The sequence below is a fragment of the Gekko japonicus genome, unplaced genomic scaffold (genome assembly GCF_001447785.1).
Source record: "Gekko japonicus isolate JY-2015 unplaced genomic scaffold, Gekko_japonicus_V1.1 scaffold26, whole genome shotgun sequence".
Classification (NCBI taxonomy): domain Eukaryota; kingdom Metazoa; phylum Chordata; class Lepidosauria; order Squamata; family Gekkonidae; genus Gekko; species Gekko japonicus.
This window is the reverse complement of record NW_015174844.1, coordinates 2,394,198-2,408,852: the sequence shown is the minus strand read 5'-3', so window position 1 is coordinate 2,408,852 and position 14,655 is coordinate 2,394,198.

Here is a 14,655-nt window from a genome sequence, read left to right as displayed (position 1 = left end):
CAAGAGAAAAGTTTTCCAGGAAACAGTATAAAATCCACTTCTATATCATACTTGACAATATTTGATTGCTGGCACATATTCAATATTAGATATTTTTGATAGCTGACATGTAATGATATTTTTATCTTATAGTATTTGATAGATAACATGCTTTGGTATTTAGTATATGAAAACATTAAATAGACAACAAGCATTGGGAATTAGTATTTTTATGACAGTTGGCAATTTAAGAAACTTTGTATTTGAAACCTACCCAAATTAAAACAATCAAGAAATGCCAGCAAGTTTAAAGCATTTGAATTTTGAGTTCAAATTCATATTCTTTTTTCCCCTAAATTTGCCACTCAAAATTTGAAAATATGAGCAAATTTCAAATATTTGTGAGTATCTATTCCAGGCTTAGCTTATCCCAGTGAGACAACTTCTGTTGGACAATCCTCTGAAAAGTGGCAGGAGTCAAGCATCATCTTTCTTTCGCAAGTTAAGTGTATGCAGGCATCAACAGACGGTGATTATGAGAAATCCTGCTTGAACAAAGTAGCAGTATTCCCTTTCCTCCTACCTACTGCCAATGGCACAAGAGTGGGTGGGGAGCTGCCCATAAATAGTCTGGCTGCTGTTTGTCAGAAACAACAGTTGAAACATCCTTTCAGAATTGCTACTTCAGCATGTACTAAAAATGACAAAACCATCCAGATTAAATGGCTCCGCTGAGAACCTTAATTTCAAGGCCCGGCCATAAAACTATTGGTGGGTGGCCTATATCACCAGTTCCCCTCATTATAATTTCATTGTGTTTATATGGCCTACTGCACTGTGGAACTCCCCTGTATTTTAATAGATTTCATTGACTGGGGCAGTTTGACATTCATATTTATACATCGTTGTGGCATTGCAATGTGTTCTCCTATTCTTGGGGTCCAAAGCTTTGGTACAATGGAGTGAAGAAGATATGCATTCAAATCTTGGCCCCATGAACTGGGTTATTATAATGAAACAGCTAACCATGTTGCCAGTTTGAAGTGTAAACCTTTTTTAAAAAAATTAAAATTAAATAAGAATTAGCATGATCTACACAATGATATCATGCAATTTAAAGTTATCAAGGTAAATAGAATGTAATAAAACATAAACAGAAGCAATAACCCATCTATACAAATATAGGCAATGTAGACAAACCTCTAAAACTGCTAATAATAAAAATGGATTGTAGAGTTTCAAAATACTGTGAATTTTGTTCACCTTTCCTTATCCTTACATTCTCAGTGAGTTTTGCCTTTTCAACAGTTTTCCAACACAAGCCTTTCCATTTTCTTATATTAAAACTGTGCAGTTAAGAGATTACGGATGAATTCATTGTGTTTTATCTAGTATGTCATGCGTATCCTTAAAATAATAGTATTTTCGGAAAGGGACAGGACAGACAAAAGTCTGAAGCATGCTAGATTTTTATTGCTATTTGAATGAAAGAAAGAAAGCAAAATATTGAGGCCATAAGAAATTCAGCTTGCAGCAGAGGTGGGCTGATTTCACTTTCTCTTCGCCTGTCTTTAAAAACTAGAATCCCAATTATTCCTTGATGCCTTTTCAATGTATAAAGTGATAGCGCCTACTCAGAGCTAAACTAGACAAGGCACTGGAGGTCTGTGATCAGGTTTCCCAACTCTTAAAACTTTTACTAATTGGGGGTGGTGGTGGTTCTGGTCTGAACCAGGGCCATGGCACTAGGCAAGCAGGGTTCACCTTCTCCCCCGTTCCTGTTTTGATGTAACTTGATCCTGTGAAAGTGCTACATAACTCAGTAGGAAAAACATATGAGAAAATGCCCAGCATCATGGTTCCAATCCAAATCTCACACACATATAGCTGCTATTTATAGAAATTAAGAGAACAGAAAATTCAGTCATCAGGTTTGGCCTTCAGGATGTAATCATGAGTATGCCCTATATTCACTCAAATACAGCCTTTGTATTTTAAAATGACACATTCGTTCTGATCCCACAGAAACAGTGGAATTTTTACTCTATATCTATCATCTGATCAATGCTTTCTTTCAACACTTGACCAAAACAAAAAATTACCAGCAGCTAGACTTTAGTGTGAAAATAAGCTTTTAAAGAAAGCAACAGGAGAAGACTTTAAATATTACTAGATAATAAGAAATAAATACCATTAGTAGTATATGAATGTAATAGCAGTCCTTGTAATGTGTGCTTTAGTAAATGTGTCTTTTCCATAATGAGGAGACATCCAGTGCTCTGCAGAATGTTTCTTTCAGATAATTTTGATCACAAATGTGGGACAGTAAACCCAAATGCTAAGGGAAATATCTGAACACATTGTATACCTTTAGACAGCACAGATGCCTTGGTGATTATAATGAGAATCTGGATACAGACTTTCACAAACACAGCAAGTTCACAGAAGCTATTTTTCCTTCCTTCCTCCCAGTAATCACCCTCTCCACCTGACAATCTACTGTTGAAAGTCAGGGGAAACTCCAGAACAATCTGCAATGCAGCACAGGGAAGGGAATGTCACCTGAAATTGCACACATACCCTTGTGAGAGATTTTGATCTGTTCACAGAGCTTGCTCCATTTGTCACTCTCCTTTCTTGTCGAAGCCCCTCATGTTGCATGGCATACTGTACTGTAGCAGCTTTGGGGGCAGTGCAGGGAGCTGTTCTGGGCAGGGAGAGGTGATGAAATCACTTTTGTAACCACATTATGTTCCTCCAAGCTAGAAGCCAGCCTGATAATAATAGTAAGCATTTATGTAGTATTTCAGATTGTTCAAAGCCTTTTTGGGTGACATAGATAAGTACAGAAGACAGGGCCTTTTCACTGGCAGCACCAACACTCAGGAATTATCATTCCCAGGATATATATTTGGCTCCATGCCTTCTCAGTTTTAGGAGGCTACTGAAAGCTATAGGGATGGACAAGGACTAGCTGATGAACTAAATCGCATCATGAATTTTGACTGGTTCGTGGGTTTTGAAGAGATGTTAATGAACCCCTGCTGCTCAGCTGTTTGGAAACCCCTGCTTTCTGCTCCCCGTGACTTTTCATGGGGAGCAGAAAGCAGGGGTTTAAATGGCTTGAAGCCAGTTAAACCAGACAGCTGAGTGGTGGTCCCACCACTCAGGTGTTTAGAAACCCCTGTTTTAATAATGAGTTATGAAGTGTGCTTTATATTTTGATCAATTATTCCTTTTTTGTATATCACTTAAGTAGATTGTGGAAGTAGGTGGAATATGCATGTGCACAATAAATAAAACACTTCACATATATATGAACCAATCACTGGGGATCTAAACTGCCTTCAGCTCCCAGGCTTAGGGAATTGCAAAGTGGAGATGAACCCTTGCACGCTCATTGGTCCCAAGTTCAATGAAATGGGGATTCACAAGACTTCTAACAAAAGGGGTGTGTCTGAGACATAATAGAAAATAGAAGCCTGCCATTTTGTATGGTTAACCAGTTCACGTAACTATACTCTTTTTCTTGCAGTGAAATAGAATCCAACCTCAAGAATGCATCACGCAACAGACACTATTGCAGTGATGAAAATACATTGGAATGGAAGATATGATGTGCTGAAAGGGCATGAAGATTATTATTTGGCAATTATAAGTTTAGTTCTTATGTTCTGCTAAAGCATGACTGTTCAGAATTTACTTTGGGGAAATATATACTTTAAAGCAATTAGCAACATCTATGACTTTCCTTTTTAAAAGTTTCATTTTAAAAGTTGTCAATATGTATATGACAATAGCATCCATCTGGACAGTGTTATGGTAATAAATTCGTTAGGTAGTGGCCAGTACAAAGTCAGTGAGGCAATTGTATCTCTATAGTCAATACATAACCATTACAGTATTTTCCTTTTGTGTGCCACAAAGTGGTTTACAGCTGCAATTATTACTGTATCAGCATACCAGAAATTTATTTATATTGTAGCCAGTTAAACCAGACAGCTGAGTGGTGGTCCCACCACTCAGGTGTTTAGAAACCCCTGTTTTAATAATGAGTTATAAAGTGTGCTTTATATTTTGATCAATTATTCCTTTTTTGTATATCACTTAAGTAGATTGTTTAAAAAGCTGAAAGGTGGAATATGCATGTGCACAATAAATAAAACACTTCACATATATATGAACCAATCACTGGGGATCTAAACTGCCTTCAGCTCCCAGGCTTAGGGAATTGCAAAGTGGAGATGAACCCTTGCACGCTCATTGGTCCCAAGTTCAATGAAATGGGGATTCACAAGACTTCTAACAAAAGGGGTGTGTCTGAGACATAATAGAAAATAGAAGCCTGCCATTTTGTATGGTTAACCAGTTCACGTAACTATACTCTTTTTCTTGCAGTGAAATAGAATCCAACCTCAAGAATGCATCACGCAACAGACACTATTGCAGTGATGAAAATACATTGGAATGGAAGATATGATGTGCTGAAAGGGCATGAAGATTATTATTTGGCAATTATAAGTTTAGTTCTTATGTTCTGCTAAAGCATGACTGTTCAGAATTTACTTTGGGGAAATATATACTTTAAAGCAATTAGCAACATCTATGACTTTCCTTTTTAAAAGTTTCATTTTAAAAGTTGTCAATGTGTATATGACAATAGCATCCGTCTGGACAGTGTTATGGTAATAAATTCATTAGGTAGTGGCCAGTACAAAGGCAATTGTATCTCTATAGTCAATACATTATCATTACAGTTTTTTCCTTTTGTGTGCCACAAAGTGGTTTACAGCTGCAATTATTACTGTATCAGCATACCAGAAATTTATTTATATTGTTATCCTGTTTTTCTTCAGGATAGCATACAAGCTTACTTCCTCCTCACTATAGTCCTGTCAGATTGATTAGGCTGAGAGAGACTGATTGGCCCAAAACCACCCCAGCAAGATTTGAACCCAGGTCTCCTGGATCCTATCAGACACTTCAACTGCTCTACCTGTCGCTGGGGAGCTTAAGAAGTCTATAGGCACATTTCAAAATAATCCATCAGTTCGAATAGAAATTGTAACTCATGATAAGTCTCTCACCCTCATCTCTAAGCTGGAAATGATTAATCAGGCAGGTTTCTTTTAAGCTCATAAAGGATCATACAGCAAGACTGGAGTGTGGGATACAACAGTTTGATGCTAAAGTAATCAAAGCACAGAGACAGAATGAGAGGATTCATTAGTAAAGACATTAGAAAACAGCAAGCCTTGAGAGCCATTTGTTGTGATTTAGAGGATTATATAAGGAGTTCAGGCTGATTGTGTGAGGTAGCCAGTTGATCGAAATGGTACCACAAGCATTTGTGAGACCCATACAGAGTACTGAGAGAAGAATAAAGAGGCTGTTGGGTGGATGACTGAAACCCTGCAAGAGATGGCATGGACATATTCCTCATATAGTCTTCATTCTGAGGAGCATTCTCATTTATTAAAGCTACACCTGCTCTTGCCACTGTTAACAGGCTTGAGAGAAACCAGCTAAGTGGGACTTTGCCAAGCCAATGAGTGATGGCAGGCAAGATTCCAATCGTGAAGCAAATATGGAGTGTCTCTCCCAGTCAGGGATTCTCAAGTGGTATGTAGGTGGAAGAGGGAAAAGCAAAGTTCAGCACGTGCAAAGCTATTTCTTCACCCTACTCTTTGTTGCTAAAGTATTGATAATTATACTTGTTTATCGAGGAGATGCACATGTATATGATATTTAGCTGGGCTTCCACATCTCTCCACACAGCAGGAGCATCCGTTTCTACATAGAACTGCCAAACTGTCTCATCTCTTTGCTTTAAGAACAACTCCTGATCAGAGAAGAGAGAGATATCATCTCATTACTAAAATGTTAAATGTTCAATTTTTCACAGCAAAGGACACATTAGTCTATCTGTAGAGGTAAATCTGGATGCAGTCATGTATGCCTCTCCATGGAGGGAAAAAACCACTTGGCCTCCTCCTCAACTTCGCCATCCTCCACCAATAGCTGTCATGACTTATTATTATTGAAGTGAAATGTACATGATAGTGCTTCCTAGGCCCACTTGATTAAATTCATGATAATGTGTAAAATGATGGTGTCTCTAGTGGCTTCAGATGAGGGCCACTTTCTTACAGTGATGAGTGTTGAAGCCATTTCTTTTCTGAGATCCCAAATTCATATATCCAACATCAGCATGAAACAGTTTCTTTTCAGCAACAACTTCCAGTGCTCAGCAATATATATGACCAGATTGTGTTTATCTTCCATTCTTCAATCCAACCCCTGATATTTTGCTATTATGGCAATCCCATTGACTTTTGAGTAAGCTGAACTTAGAATACACAAGGAAATAGACCCCACTGAATTCAGCGCTGAAATACATCAAGATACATTTCTAGAATGAGAAGCATATTGAAATGCAGATGACACTGAACCTAAACAGAAAGAAAGCTGTCCTTCAGTCCGATATTTTGCCAGAACAAAACTGAAGAATAAACCACATGTTAGCCTTTTGACCCAATGATGGCATATTCTGAAAATATAGCTCTTCCATTACATTGCCACACAATATTTAGTTTCAGTAAATGGCTAACCTCTTTAAATGTTTAAATCTATGAAAAATAAAGAATTATAACCAATCTACAACACTTGGTAGGTGTTGTTATGTTATTTTGACCAGTGGAATAGTTGTCTCCCCTTTAAAAACAAAAATTTGAATAACAAGATTGGTTTCGTGAGACATTTGGATGGGCCCATATTCACAAATGAATAAAAATGAGTAAAGTCTTCTGAATCAAAGGTAAGCCAAAACTGGAACCCAGAAGCACAAGGCAACCCAGAGAGCCCATCTGCAGCCAAACCATGCAGCAGACCCAGACACAGCTTAAAGGCTGGCAACATGAGTACCTGCAAAATCTGCCAAGGAGCCAGATGCTGTTGCTTCCAAAGCTTGGCATGAGGGTCCCCGATTGCCATCCAACAGAGAAGGAAAAAGAGGAATGATATAATGTGGTGGGATACGACACGTCCCACCTCAACCTATTTTATTGCTCATCAAAAAAGATGTGGAAGATGGTATTGGAAACATAGCATTGTTTTTGGAAATACATACATTAGCCACAACAGAATACATGCCAATTGGGAAAGGGAGCACTTGTTTAAATGTGTGCAGTTTTTAAAAGAATGATGTCTATGTTATTTTGTAAAATCTATCTAATCTTTTGTCTAATCTAGCTAAACTAATTGTCAGAATAGTTACTCTCAAAATCTAAATCCAAAAAGATGGTAACAATGGTAAAATAGTAACATTTTAAATGGTAACATTTTAATGGTATTTCTAATGGTAACATTTTAAAATTCTCTACTTCAGAACACCTGTCCGTATCCAGTATACCATAACAGTGGATACGGAACATACAAAAGCTAGGTGATATTTTTAAAAGTGTTTTATAAGAAGACAATGGATTGCAAGAGGTAAGTGTGGCAAAAAATTATTTACTATTATTGTGATGCTTTTGAGAAACCCTTGAAATGTAAATCAGTTATTCAGTATTCAATGTAAAGACAGCTGTATCATATCTTTGGTTCAATAATCATGCCTTTTGGTTCAATAATTAATAAAAAGCAACTAATTTCCCACACATTAGTAGTTCCTTTGCTGTTCTTCACATAACCTGAGAGTATTTCTGCAGCATAAGATGAACCAAGTTCAAATATTGTGCATCAGCTCAGCTCAACCATATAGGCAAACTAGACAGCCTCCTGGAGCAGAACAGTTCAGATGATCCCCACTTGCTAGTTTGTGAGTCCAAGTTCTGGAATTGGTATTGGCATAAGTGGCCGTCCAGGAAAACCGAGAGTGTGCCCCAAACATTAAAAGATTTCTGAGGCACATCCTTTGCATAAGAACATAAGAACATAAGAGATGCCAATGTTGGATCAGGCCAAAGGCCCATCCAGTCCAACACTCTGTATCACACAATGGCCAAAAATATCAGTGCCATCAGGAGGTCCACCAGTGGGGCCAGGACATTAGAAGCCCTCTGTACCCCACTGGGGTGGTAAAAGCCCATGTAAAGTATTGTTAGCATACAAGAATGACTACATTAGAAGAGTCCATATAGTCCAGCATGCTGTTGCCCTCAATGGCAAACCAGATGTCCCTGAAAGCCCATAAGAAGGGGCAAAGAGAATAAATCCTGTCACCCCATGATGGTGCAAGCAACTGTACCTCTGAACACAGAGGCTCCATTTTTAATATGGATCTTTTAATTTCTTCCATTGAGAGAACCATCCCTTTATTAATACCGCCTGTTATTTAACAACTCTTCCTTGTATCCTGTAACTGTTTCGTCTACTTGGGAGCCCTTGATGAGGGAATTGTCAAAAGCTTTTCAGAAAATCAAATATATAAATATAATAATTATATAATATCTGCCATCTGACCTTTATCCACATGGGTGATCATATTGTCAAAAAAAACCCAAACCCTTCCAAAACGTTGGTAAGGCAGGACCATGCTAATCTTTCCTCATTACATCTTGTTCCTCTATATACTTAATATATGCACAAACGTCTTCGTCCCCCACCGAATCACGGTAAGTACTTGGGAAACCTGTTTTTCCCTTTCCTGAAAACCCCCATAGCCTCTCCCCTTTTCCTAATGCCATCTCTCTTTCTAGGGTTGCCAACCTCCAGTTGGGGGCTGGAGACCTCCTGGAATCAGAACAGATTTACCAACTACAGAAATCAGTTTTCCTTAGGGTTACCAGCTCAAGGGTGGGAAATGGAGATTTGGGGGTGGAGCCTTGGGAGGATCTGTCAAGGATGAGTGAGTGGGCATCAACATGGCAAATGGGGCTCAGTGTGGCCAAGTGCAAAGTGATGCACATTGGGGCCAAAAATCCTAACTATAAATACATGTTGATGGGGTCCGAATTGGCGGAGACTGACCAAGAGAAAGGTCTTGGAGTCGTAGTAGTAGATAACTCACTGAAAATGTCAAGACAGTGTGCAACTGCAACCTCAGCGGGGTATAATGCCATACACTCCACACTCCAAAGCAGCAATTTTCTTCAGGGAAACTGATCTGTCCTCTGTACAGCAATTGTAATTCCAGTTGATTTCCAGCCCCACCTGGAGGTTGGCAACCCTAGTTCCCCTGGAGAAAATGGCTGTTTTGGAGGATGGAATCTATGGCATTATACCCTTCTGATGACCCTCCCCTCTTCAAACTCCACCCTCCCCAGGCTTCCCCCCAAATTTCTAGGAATTTCCCAGCCTCCTTCCCTCCTCTTGGCAATCCCCATATCATCTCCCTGCCTCATTCTCTCCTTCTCAGCCCTTCACCCACCTATCTTTTATCTGCCTCCCATTTTCAGCTATATTTATTATTTACTTCATCATTTATACCCCACCTTTCTCCACAGTGGAGACCAAAGCAGCTTACATTACTCTCTTCTCCTTTTTAGCCACACAACAACCCTGAGGTAGGTTAGGCTGAAAGTATGTGACTAGTCCAAAATCACCCAATGAGCTTTCACAGCAAGATGGGGATTCAAACCTGGGTCTCACAGCCCCTACTCTGAAGCTCTAACCCAGGGGTGGCCAAACTTGTTAACGTAACAGTCACACAGAATAAACGTCAGGTGTTTGAGAGCCGCAAGACATGAACAAATATTACGCACACGCTTTTATTGAAAAATATGCAAATTTGCTTTTTATTAACATTAAATTAGACTGTATGAAAGAGCTGCATGCAGCTCCCGAGCTACAGTTTGGCCACCCCTGCTCTAGCCACTAAACCACACTGGTTTTCATAGGGTTGATGCTGTTGAACAGTAGCAAGTAGCCAGACCTAGTTCAGTCATGCAAGTCAGGTGGTATCAAGTAATCTAGAGCAGGGGCGTCAAACCTGTGGCCAAAAGGCCAGAACTAGTCCATGTAGGCCTTTAATCTGGCCCGGGAGTGGGGCTCTCTTCTCTCCCCCCTTCCCTGCCCAGCCTCACTGTTCTCAGCTTGAGCTGCCTGGGAGTATAAAGAGCTGAGGGCGGGGCTGCCTCTGAGAGCAGGAAGCAGGACTATGGAGACTTGGAGCTGTGGCTGGGACGTTTGGCAGCCAGCCATGGCTCCAAGTCTCTGTACTCCTTGTCACAGGTAGGAGCTGGGGGAGGGAGACCTTCTGCAGTCATCCTTGTGCTTCTTTTTTATTTTAAAACTGGCTTTGAAAATCCCATAATTCCCCCACCTTTCCAGTGTAGGCAGGCATGTTTTAAGGGGGCGGTTGGAACCAGCCATGGATAAAATATAAAAAGGTAATGGTTCCCTTGCTCGAAAGCCAGTCAAATCCGACTCTAGGGTTGCGGTGCTCATCTCCGTTTCAAAGCCGAAGAGCCAGCGCTGTCCGAAGAAGTTTTCCGTGGTCATGTGGCCGGCATGACTAAACACCAAGGCGCACGGAATGCTGTTACCTTCCCACTGAAGTGGTAGCTATTTATCTACTTGCAATTTCTTGCTTTCGAACTGCTAGGTTGGCAGGAGCTGGAACTAGAGACGGGAGCTCACTCCGTCATGCAGCACACTCGGGTCTTGAACTGACTCCAGTTTTGCAGAGAACTACTAGTTTTAACACACACACCCCTCCTAATGTGGAACTCCAATAGCAGAACAAGTGCTGAAGAGGATGCCCAAAATTATTATCTCAAACCACCCTGTAAAAAAAAACCCTGAGAACTTGGAGAGCCACTACCAGTAGACCTGGAGGTGGGGGGTGGGCTTGCAATGTTCAGCTGTTTCGTGTTCTTCCACTAGGTCCTAGGCTCAGACCGTTTATATTTAAGGGGGGGTAGGTTTGGGACTAACCACAGTTAAAATATAGGGTTCAACAAATTCAAGGAACTTCATTTTGCGGACAAATATTAGCCCCTAATGTGGGGCTCCAATGGAATAGCTGCTATAATACCTTTAATTGTGTTTTTCTGTGTCCTTTATAAAGTTTAAATCTCTGCTACCTGGCACATTTTATGACACACATGGTCCGGCCTGACAAAGTCCAATTTATGTCAAATCCAGCCCTCATAACAAATGAGTTTGACACCCCTGTGTTAGCCAAATTGCCCTAAATTGCTATTTAATATGGGGAATTATGATCTTAAACTAGGCAATAGGCAAATAAGGGGGCAAGTATCTGTGTATACAGGGGCTGCGTTTCCTCCAGACACACCAATTAGATGCTGAGACTGTAAAATGATTTGTTTACTGAAGATATTTCAAGCATACAATAACACAAGGAGTACTGAAGGATGATAGGGAAATGGCTGAGAAGCTAAATGCATTTTTTGTCTCTGTCTTTACTGTGGAAGATGAGAAGTGCTTGCCCACTCCAGAACCGCTGATTTCAGGAGGGGTGTTGAAAGACCTGAGTCAGATTGAGGTGACGAGAGAGGAGGTCCTACAACTGATAGACAACTTAAAAACTGATAAATCACCAGGCCTAGATGGCATACATCCAAGAGTTCTGAAAGAACTCAATTGTGAACTTGTGGATCTCCTGACAAAAATATGTAATCTCTCCTTAAAATCTGCCTCCATTCCTGAGGACTGGAAGGTAGCTAATGTCACTCCCATCTTTAAAAAGGGTTCCAGAGGAGATCCGGGAAATTACAGGCCAGTCAGTCTGACGTCGATACCGGGTAAATTGGTGGAAACCATTATTAAGGAAAGAATTAGTAGACACATATATGAACAAGAAAAAGAGTATACCACATGAACTGGTTAACCATACAAAATGGCAGGCTTCTATTTTCTATTATGTCTCAGACACACCCCTTTTGTTAGAAGTCTTGTGAATCCCTATTTCATTGAACTTGGGACCAATGAGTGTGCAAGGTAAATACCGGGTAAATTGGTGGAAACCATTATTAAGGAAAGAATTAGGAGGCACATAGATGAACAAAACCTATTGAGGCAGACTCAGCACGGTTTCTGTAAGGGAAGATCTTGTCTCACTAACCTGTTAGTGTTCTTTGAGGGGGTGAACAAACATGTGGACAAGGGGGATCCAATAGATATTATTTACCTTGACTTCCAGAAAGCTTTTGATAAAGTTCCTCATCAAAGGCTCCTAAGTAAGCTCAAAAATCATGGGATAAAAGGACAAGTCCTTTTATGGATCAAAAACTGGCTAATTAATAGAAAACAGAGAGTGAGTATAAATGGGCAGTTCTCCCAGTGGAGGGGGGTAAGCAGTGGGGTACCACAGGGATCAGTACTTGGTCCACTGCTTTTTAACTTGTTCATTAATGATTTGGAGATGGGAGTAAGCAGTGAAGTGGCTAAATTTGCGGATGATACAAAGTTGTTCAGGGTGGTGAAAACCAGTGAGGATTGTGAGGCACTCCAAAGGGATCTGTCAAGGATGGGCGAGTGGGCGTCAACATGGCAAATGGGGTTCAATGTGACCAAGTGCAAGGTGATGCACATTGGAGCCAAAAATCCTAAATATAAATACACATTGATGGGGTCTGAACTGGCAGAGACAGATCAAGAGAGACGACTGAAGGGAGACATGATTGAGGTTTATAAGATTATGCATGGGATAGAGCAGGTAGAGAAAGAGGTACATTTCTCCCTTTCTCACAATACAAGAACTCGTGGGCAGCGTTCCCTCTAAGCTGAGTTAGTGTGAGCTAGCTCACAGTTTTTTAGCCTCTGGCTCACACATTTTTGTCCTAGCTCAAGAAGGATGGCTCCAGTGCAAACTAATTTATGCAGTAGCCAAATTGCTTGCTCACAACCTTAATGCCAGTAGCTCACAAAGTAGAATTTTTGCTCACAAGACTCTACAGCTTAGAGGGAACATTGCTCGTGGGCACTCCATGAAATTGCTGAGCGGTCGGGTTAGAACGGATAAAAGGAAGTACTTCTTCACCCAAAGAGTGATTAACACATGGAATTCACTGCCTCAGGAGGTGATGGCGGCTACAAGCATGGACGGCTTCAAAAGGGAATTAGATAAGCATATGGAGCAGAGGTCCATCAGTGGCTATTAGCCACAAGGTATAGATAGGGGCTCTGGGGCAAGCGATGCTCTGTCTTCTTGGTGCTTGGGGGGGTTAACAGTGGGAGGGCTTCTAATGTCCTGGCCCCACTGGTGGACCTCCTGATGGCACTGGTATTTCTGGCCACTGTGTGATACAGAGTGTTGGACTGGATGGGCCTTTGGCCTGATCCAACATTGGCGTCTCTTATGTTCTTAAGAACACACACAATTATACAGTATCTAGGAAATATAGAATAGCACATTCACATTAGCAGGATGTTTCAATGATGGGAGATACTCTACCTGTCCGTAGTTGGATGGAGCGAATCTCAGGAAAATGAGGGGGCTATGGGATGCCGGGGAAAGGGTCATGTTCTGAGCCGGCAGGCGCATGGTAAGACTCTGGCTACGCAACCAAGAATCGGAGGCTTTGGGTAGGAGGGGGTTAGGTAAGGGAGCAAGAGTGCAAGTAGGTGAGAGAGAGAGAGCTGGTGCTGAGTGCTCTCTTTTATAAGGAGGTTGAGGGGTGGGCTAAGCTTGGCCACCTCTCTTGGCACACCTCCTGTTAGTCCGTCCCCAAAAATATGCTGACTGGTGCTTGGGTCGAAGGTCTGGGGAGTGGGCAATGTTGAATCTAATAGAAAACTAGTCTGGACAATGGCACCTGATGGGATTATGTCTTGTGCTGGCCAGAGCCATTGTTCTCTTGTTGTCTTATGACTGCAGTTTCAGCCAGGTGATGTTTTAGGTGGGGACAAACATGTTGCCTACGTGTAAGGAGAAGAGACTCTTCATGGAGTTTGGGTCCCCTGTCTTCTTTTGCCTGGCATGACAGCTGCTTAGTTTTTCAATGCTATACATGGCTAGGGAGCTGGTCCACCTTACTGCAGGAGAGTGGATTGGTGGCATGCAGGAATCATAGGCACAGCGTTTCACAGGAAGACTGTCGTCTTCTGGCCGTGTGTCTATAGCTGGCATGACTTGGTGCCACCTTGCAGTTCAGTCCCTCTTGCCCATAACTAGCAAACTTTCAGGCCCTCATAAGTATGAGTTCATAAGAGCACACTAGGTGCCTCATAGGGCAAAGCCTGATCTAGATGTTGCTGCCAGGCCTAGGGTTGCCAACCACCAAGTGGGACCTGAGGATCTCCCAGAATTACAACTGGATAAAATAACTGCTTTGGAGGTTGGACTCTATGGCATTATATTTGGCTAAGGCCTCTCCTCTCCCCTCCCCAAACCCTGCCCTCTTTAGACTGTACCCCAAAATCTCCTGGAATTTTCCTACCTGGAGCTGGCAACCAATGTTCCCTCTAAGCTGTGGAGTCTTGTGAGCAAATATTCTACTTTGTGAGCTGCTGGCATTAAAGTTGTGAGCAAGTGATTTGGATACTGCATAAATTATCTTGCTCTGGAGCCCTCCTTCCTGAGCTAAGACAAAAATCTGTGAGCCAGAGGCTAAAAATCTGTGAGCCAGCTCACACTAACTCAGCTTAGAGGGAACACTGCTGGCAACCTTCGCCAGGCCTGGCCCCAATGAGTTCTTCTTCAAAGGCCAAAATAAGGCTGGAAAGGGCCCTGTCCTCTCCCCCTGCCTTTTTACTGACAGAAACTGAAGC